Below are 8,578 nucleotides of genomic sequence, written 5' to 3' on the forward strand. Positions count from 1 at the left end.
GTATAACAGTCCTCAAAGTAAATTTTATAAATCTAATGATATATCCTTAAAGTGAATGTAGCTGGGAGGAAAAACCGATGATCAATTGAAAAATTTTGACCTTTCATATTGAAGATATGGACTTTTTTCCCCAAAAGACCCTTTTTTTTGGTGTTTCGGGAAAAAATCCATATCTTCAATACGAAAGGTCAAAATTTTCAGTATAAGTATAAGTATAAATCATCAGATTTATAAAGTTTACTTTGAGTACTGTTAAATATCAAAAATATCAATTTTTAATCATTTGCCATAAAATGTGTATTATATTGCGAATTTCAAAAAATCAAAATTATTTGATATCAGAAGGACATTCTTCGTATTCAGAATGCAATTCGATATGTCTGATGTGCTCTAATGTCCCACAATAAATACTGTCCAAACGTTCATACCCCATCACTTAACGTAATGTAAATTTTACTGAAATTTCACAATGTTGAATTCTTCTAATTTCAAATGGATTCAATGAACATAATAACTATGTTTAATATTAAACATTCACAGGTATTTGTTTCCATTTTTTTTGTTACCTTTTGTTTACATTGCTCGTAGATATCATAAGATTTGACCAATATCAGTAATATATTATACAGATCATTGAGCGCCCGACCGACCGACGTCCGCCGGTATAACGTGGTAACCTAGTATGCGAGGCACCATCTAAGCAAATGAGCCTGCAGAAAATGTAATATATTAATAGTTAAAGGGATCAAATGTGTATCTATTATTATCTTATCATTTTAATTTTACTAAAATTATCTATAAAATACGCCGTTACTCAACATTACAACATGAACTCACATTGTGATTCATCTCCAGTCTCCAAATACAAGAACACCGCAAAAATATATCAATGAATGATTAGACATGAAGCTTGAAAATGAGACCCATATATGTTTTTGTACCACCTGCTCCGGGTTTACGAAAACGACACTTAATTTTGTCTTTGTGTATTCAGTACATTTAAATCGCAGCGAAATGTACTTCCATCTCAGAATGAAATCTGTATTTAGCGTAAGAAGCTCATTATACTGTTATTGATGTTCTATTTGATATTAAATTATTATTTGAATTCTTAACGTGAATGAATATAGTAACTGATTTTTTTTATATAAATCAATTTAAAAACTATAAATTTTGGATTTATAAAGCGCCTTTCTCCAGATCTTAGAGGACTCAAAGCGCTGTAATTTCGCTGCAATGGTGAATCATCACAATCAGGTCGCATCAACTAGACCAGTTGTTGCCGAACGGCGCACACCTATCCGCATTTAGATTGTAACATCCACCAATTATCTGAGCAGCTCTCCAAATTCCATTGGGTGAAGGAAGTATTTGATAACCAAACAACTAATCACCGATTTTTGCGATACAGGAGGAAACCGGAGAGCCCGGAGAAAACCTGCGAGAGCGAGCATGGAATCAGGATAAACCAAGTGCACATGAGTCCTTGGGCCGCGCCGGGGCTTGAACCCGGGAACTCAGTGGTGCAAAGCGAGGGAACTACCGCTGCGCTAACTCGCCCTTTATAAGCATATGTAAACTATTACTTGGACTTGGTCTGCATATTAATTATGGTGCAATTAGCATTCTCATACAACAGAGATAAATGAGTCGCATGTCGTGAAATAGATAATATAAAAATTCCCTTTAAAAGGGAAAGCCAGCCTCAATGTAGAAGAGGTCTTGTAATTAGTTTTGGTCAATGTGAAAGGCATTTTTAGGATCACGGCTTACTACATCCATGTTACATGACAGTCCACCAAACCATCAACGGTGAGAAGATGTACACTGAAACTGCAGAAAACATTAACTCCTAATCTCCTGTCAACTCTTTAATTCATTATTGTTCATTATTATTAATTCATTATTGTTCTCTAAATTGTTCTGTTCTGGTTTTATTTGTCTTTTCAGCTTTTTACCCACGATATTTCAATTTCCAATTTTTAATACCATAACTTACGAACTCAATTTCTTCGCTTAGGAATGTCCGATTTTATTGGGGAAAACGGCGTTGTGGAGCAAAATAGCTCTTTATGTGAAAGCCTCCAAATTTATAAGCTGTCCAAAAGATGTCTGTTTTTGACATGATACGCCACATTTCTTAAAGACCCATTCAGTGATCCCAGTGCAAGAGTAAAACAATTAAAATTGTTTATAAATTGCTTAAAAGAGAAGGATAGGCCTAAGTCATTCAAATTGTCATTTGGTATTTTTGAAATGCCAAATTTGGCAAAAAATGAAGAAAACAGCAGTACTGACGAAGTTCAAGCCCCGCCATTCAAATACTTGTAGCTAATTTTAGATACTGTCAGTATCTAAAAATACAGAGTCGTGTAAAATGTCTTATTTTGTCTTAAATAGGCCTACACGGCTTTTGGCTGAACCATTCGCAGACTTAGCACATCTATGTAATAACAAAGGTACGGTACCAAAATTTTGATGATTTTTACGATCGTCCGGATGAGCAAATCACTGAATGGGCCTTTAATATTAATAATAGATAAGCTGCCTTTAAAAATATTATTGACAATGTTGAGAGTAGGAATTACCTTGAAAAATATCTCAAAAATACAACATGCCAGTTATATTCCGGTCTGAAACGATCAGACAATATTTTAAACATTAATAACATCATAAACCCAAATCGTGAAAAAATCACCCCGGGTAGATTTTTGGCTATTTCTCCATTTACGATCCTGCCCAAAAGTGTCTGCTTTCGATATACCATGTCACAAATACTACACTGCACTGACTGCAGGTTTTAGTTAAAAGGGCATTTCGTGATCCACAGCATCATCCCCTAACTTTTCTCAAAAAAAGTTGGAGATTTTTATATCACTGGAAACCTCTGGCTACATAATGTTTATGTACAAAATATTTCTTGCAGATTAATTCGTTAGCAAAGTAATCGTGAAATTTGAATTTCGTTCTGGTATACCAGAACAAAATTGCAACACATTGTGTACACATAACCATGCATAACTCGTAACGGCAAAATCGGAATCATCTGAAATTTTTTAGAATAAGCTTTTTTTGTGGATATCTACTGAAAAATGTAAAAGAGGATGCTAGGATCATGAAATACTCCTTAAATTCGCCATATAACATAATATAAACTCACCTTACATGTACATTTTTTATTTTAAAATAATTTGATATTAATTCGCAATGTATAGTTTACTATATGATAGATGGTGGCAAGAACATTTATAAAGGACTGATTACTCACTGCAATCTTCACTCTTGTGTGTTTTAACTGTAAGTTTATGAATCAAATAAAAAAGATAGAAAGTAGCTTCACTTACGTTATGTGTCATTTTATTTATAACATAGAAGTTATTAAATTAATAAAGTAAGACAATTTATTTATCTATAAGTGCATGTCAAATGGGTACATTGTTCAATACTATAGGCCTACATGCATAAATTATGCCCATATTATAGCTAGGCCCTAAAAACTTTATTTTGCATCGGATTGTTCCTGTTGAAAAGGCAAAACTGATGTTCATGATAGCAACTATTTCATCAATAGCATTTTGAGTCATTTTTATCCATAAAACGACACAGGATAGGATAGATAATTACTTTGACATCAATATGGTCCATATGATAAAGATTTTGATTCTTAGATCTGTTATCAACATGATATCACGCTGTTCAGTGGTCAAGGACCCCGGGTCAAAGACACTGAAATGACATACTTTTCTTCTGCTGACCATATGATGCTGTATATTAACTATTATTGTTACATTTTAGGCCTATACCTAAAACTTTTAAAGTCATATTAATTCAAACATAACTTTGGTAATACTCACTCGTTTTCATTCGTTGAAACGGCAAAACATACTTACTTTTCCTTACACATCGAATTAAAATATTTTAAAAAATTCAACCACAAAAAGTTTTAACAAAAAGTCATTCCAATACCAATAAAAATTAATCTCTTGAGCAAACTGACCCCATCCCAGAAACAGGTACCAGCCCGATGGGCTGGCGAAAAGATAGGCTTAAAAAGGTCAATTTCAACTAATGTTCACCTCCATTCGAGAAGAGTATAAGGGTTAGTTAGATATAATATTAAGTTTGTTTTCAATCCTTGGTAGGTATATATTAATTAACACTTATTCACTAAGTCTTGTTATTAAGATTCATTCAGTTGAGCCATTGGATTCACGTGTTAAAACATTTCTGTCCGTAAATCGAACAGTTGGCAAAATGACGTCAGGGGTGAGAATCTGGCTAAAATAATAATTATACAATTATTCAAAAGTCCATTGGTACATGTAATATTGGGGTGCACCCATAGTGGGTAGGAGAACATGAAAACTAATATGAGATACTGTATTAGGATCACATATTAAGTATCATGTGAGAGTATACTCTTGTACTCCAGAAGACAGGATCACATATTAAATGTGCGACACTATGGAATATAAAAAGCAGGATATGGGTATGTTAAAAATTGAAATGAGGTATGGGGCTGGCTGAAGGTGGGTACGGGGCGTTATCTCAAGGACAATATTGTTCAAGGTTGCGCCGCAGGCTTACAAAGAAACAATAGCAATCAAGCTTAAACTGTAAATTAGCACCCGATAGAGGGCAGGGCCTGAAGAATGAGGGAAATTATGGGGTAAATATTTAACGGAATAAACTGCATAATCATATTATTTAGATTTATTCCGTTAAAAATCTTATTTTAACTTATCAAATTACTAGTTTTTATATTCTATGGTGTCAAATATTTAATATGTGATCCTGTCTTCTGGAGTACAAGAGTATACTCTCACATGATACTTAATATGTGATCCTAATACAGTATCTCATATTAGTTTTCATGTTCTCCTACCCACTATGGGTGAATATTTTGCATTAAACCAGCGCCCATTTATTTCAGAAACTGGGCCATTCCAGTTGAAATCCATACACCCCCTAATATGGAAGACATAAGCTTAATCTCCCACACTGGGTGGTGTATATTTCAAATGCAGTCAAACATTCGTGGAACCACATTTGAAATTCACATTCCATGTGTGGAAGATTAAGGTCAAGTGTTTCATATGGGGTGTGTGGATTTCAACTGGAATAGCCCATCCTACTCTGTTCCTGTTCAAATGGTAAATATAATGCAACATTAGTAAGAAATTATTGTCTATGTAAATAAATGTAATCAATTACCTCGCCTTGGTATGTGGTAGAAAACTTGTCAACGAATAACACGTACTTTGGCATAAGGAGTGTGGAAACCTGTGTAAAAATGTAGCAATAATGATGACGAAATTCTACTCTTTGTTACAAATAATACCTCAAATAATTATTGGAAATGACATTACTAGAAAGGATACAAATTATTTGTAAAGTTGAGATTATAATTTGCAAATGTATTCATCGTAAAATTAACAAAAACCTTTTTGTCTGTTTGGTTTTATTTGTCTGCTACGTGCAAAGTGATTTTCATCACTTCCAGTGTACTTTTGTACTCTTTTCCTGACACTTATGTGGGCTCTGGAATTGGCCATTTTGGCCATCCAACTTTGCTTGTTTTTATGCTTACATTGGTTATTTGATTATATATCGTATATGTGTATGTGCACAGTGATTTTTATCACTTGTTCTAGTGCACTGATTCATGTTGTTTCTACAGGTTTAGCTCTTCTGTGGGGCTTGATACTGGTAATTTTTGGCTATCGAACTTCCTACATCTAATACCTACATTTGCTGTTTTTGTCTATCTCCTCTGCATACTGTCAAGTCCGTATTTTACTTGTTCCCCACATCAAGTTGTTGTACCTTGCTCTTTTTCTTTCCAGATAAATGTAATTTTTAAATTAATAAAATGTGAGACTCTGAGAGACAGATTTATCTTTGACTCGTGTTATTTTACCTGCACCATATCCAATATACTGATATAAGAGACTTTTACTGTCAATCTAACGTGCACGTGGGTTTTTAATATAAGATATTATACCTCACGTATTCGAGTTTTGTTTTCTGATTTGTTAAATGAAAACTGTATTCCTTAGATTAAAATGCTTCACACAATTATCGAAAGAATTTGAAAATGAGATTATCTCCAGGGGGAGAATTGGCATTCTGAAGACCACAATTTGATATCTATTTGGATATCTATTTAATTTCGCTTCATAATGACTCGGAAAGTCGCACAGATGGCTAATAGGAACCTTGATCAAGTTGGGCAAATCAGCAGCACCAGGGCATTGATTATCTAAATACTAGCGTTCATATGCCTACCTACTATTTCTAAGTTTAAAAATCTAATTTCATAATACTAAGCAACAAATGATAATAATAAAAGCAATAATAATTACATGCCATTAGTACCCCATGGACCACAAAATAGATACTTGATCACAATTTCATGTGTATTTGTATGTTCAACCGATAACGGTATTAAACTTTGGCTTTGACTTGAAATGGTTCCACCTGCATTTATATGACGCAAATACTATCTTTTGCGCGCCATGATTTGTCTTCAATTACAAATGCGAGTACTAGTATACTCTAATGGGCTTATCCTTAATCCGGGGGAAATAAGGGGAGACTCATGCGATACAAAAGCAATGGTTATTCGGCAATACAATGTTTTGTTTCAGCTGAAAAATATAGTAGTTCTCTCAGTTACAGACTTTAAAACATGTAAAAAGAAGAGTCTTTCAGTGACTGATACGAACTAATTTGATCTTTTGTTTAACTACACTATTCGATAAATTTGTGTCTATTTTTGCATTTTTCTCAAAAACTAATAACACACTGGTAACAAAAGTTATTTATATTATTGGGGCAAGGAGTCCAATTACTACACTGGAATTTCAGTGACGCAAGACAAGCGGTATGTTATTTATGACAAGAAATAAGGTACCGCTAGGATGTACCTCATTTCCTATCATATATACTGAACCGCTTGTCTTGAGTCACTGACATTTCAGTGTAGTAATTGGATCCCTTGCCCCAATAATATACATAACTTTTGTTACCAGTGTGTTATTATTTTTTGCTGAACCATGAAATGGTATCAGCCTATATTAGTGTATGTTACTTACTTGCTTACTTACTTACTTACTTACTTACTTACTTACTTACTTACCAACCATTTGGTCTGAAATGGACATATCTTTAAATGCCACGAAGATATGACCCCATGAGTGGTGTCATATGAAAGAGGAAAACATAAAGAATATAATAAAAATATTTCTAAACATCAGAGGTCATCCAGGGGTCACAGGGGTCAAAAAAGGTCATTTTAACCGAAAATGCTCCGATTGAGCTGAAATTTCTATGCTATGATCTTTATGACATTCTTAACATGTTTAAAACATTTTCAAATTTATTTAAGGTCATTAAGGGGTCATAAAGGGGTCAAAGGTCAAGTTTTTCAAAATGCTCCGATTGAGCTGAAATTTAAATGCAACGATCCTTATGACATTCGAAACATGTTGAAAATATTTAAAATTCATTTAAGGTCATTAAGGGGCAACAAAGGGGTCAAAGGTCAAGTTTTGAAAATGCTTCAATTGAGCTGAAATTTAAGTGCAATGATCCTTATGACATTCTTAACATGTATATTTTAAAATTCATTTAAGGTCATTAAGGGGGTCATACAGAGGTCGAAATTCAAGTTTTCAAAATGCCAGCTTTCCACGATCACGGTATATTAAAACTGTAATTAATGAAACAGTCAACGGTAATTAATGAGACAGTCTTATTAAAATTAATACTATCGAGCACAGTATTGCTGCTTGAACTAGTTGCTCTAGTTTATTTTACATTCTTTACTTTTCCTCTTTCATTAACACCACTTGGCTGGTCATACCTTCGTAACATTTCGACTGAGATTATGTCCATTACAGACTCCGGGTGACAGTGGTATAGGCCTACTAGAATATACTGCCGAAGCCACATGGTTCAGCTATGGCGCGGTTATCGCTCTAGTTGAGAAAAATACAAAAATAGTCACAAATTTACCACAGGAGTGTAGTACCCCCTTAAATTCAGCCATTGATGTTTCACTTCAAATAGTAGTGTTTCACTTATGATTTTGTGTGATTGTATTTAATTAGGGGTGACAAATCTAAAAAAGATGGAGCTTTTTTATATTTTTGTTGAACCATGAAATGGTATCAGCCTATATTAGTGTATGTTACTTACTTACTTGCTTACTTACTTACCAACCATTAGGTCTGAAATGGACATATCTTTAAATGCCACAAAGGTATAAACCCCCAAGTGGTGTCAAATGAAAGAGGAAGGAGTATTAAAGAATATAATAAAAATATTTCTTAACATCAGAGGTCATCCAAGGAGTCACGGGGGTCAAAAAAGGTCATTTTTAACCGAAAATGCTCCAATTGAGCTGAAATGTATATACAATGATCCTTATGACATTCTAAACATGTTTAAAATATTTCAAAATTCATTTAAGGTCATTAAGGGGTCAAAGGTAAAGTTTTCAAAATGTTCCAATTGAGCTGAAATTTAAATGCAATGATTCTTATGACATTCTAAACATGTTTAAAATATTTTA

The 8,578-nt window shown here is 33.6% G+C and overlaps 1 protein-coding gene across 1 annotated transcript in view; it reads right to left on the reverse strand.

The window, feature by feature from the left end:
- Positions 1 to 8,578, reverse strand: part of LOC140148901 (3-[(3aS,4S,7aS)-7a-methyl-1,5-dioxo-octahydro-1H-inden-4-yl]propanoyl:CoA ligase-like) — a 107,480-nt gene that overhangs the window by 18,070 nt on the left and 80,832 nt on the right. The window lies entirely within an intron of this gene.

Source organism: Amphiura filiformis, chromosome 1, assembly GCF_039555335.1.
Source record: "Amphiura filiformis chromosome 1, Afil_fr2py, whole genome shotgun sequence".
Taxonomy (NCBI): domain Eukaryota; kingdom Metazoa; phylum Echinodermata; class Ophiuroidea; order Amphilepidida; family Amphiuridae; genus Amphiura; species Amphiura filiformis.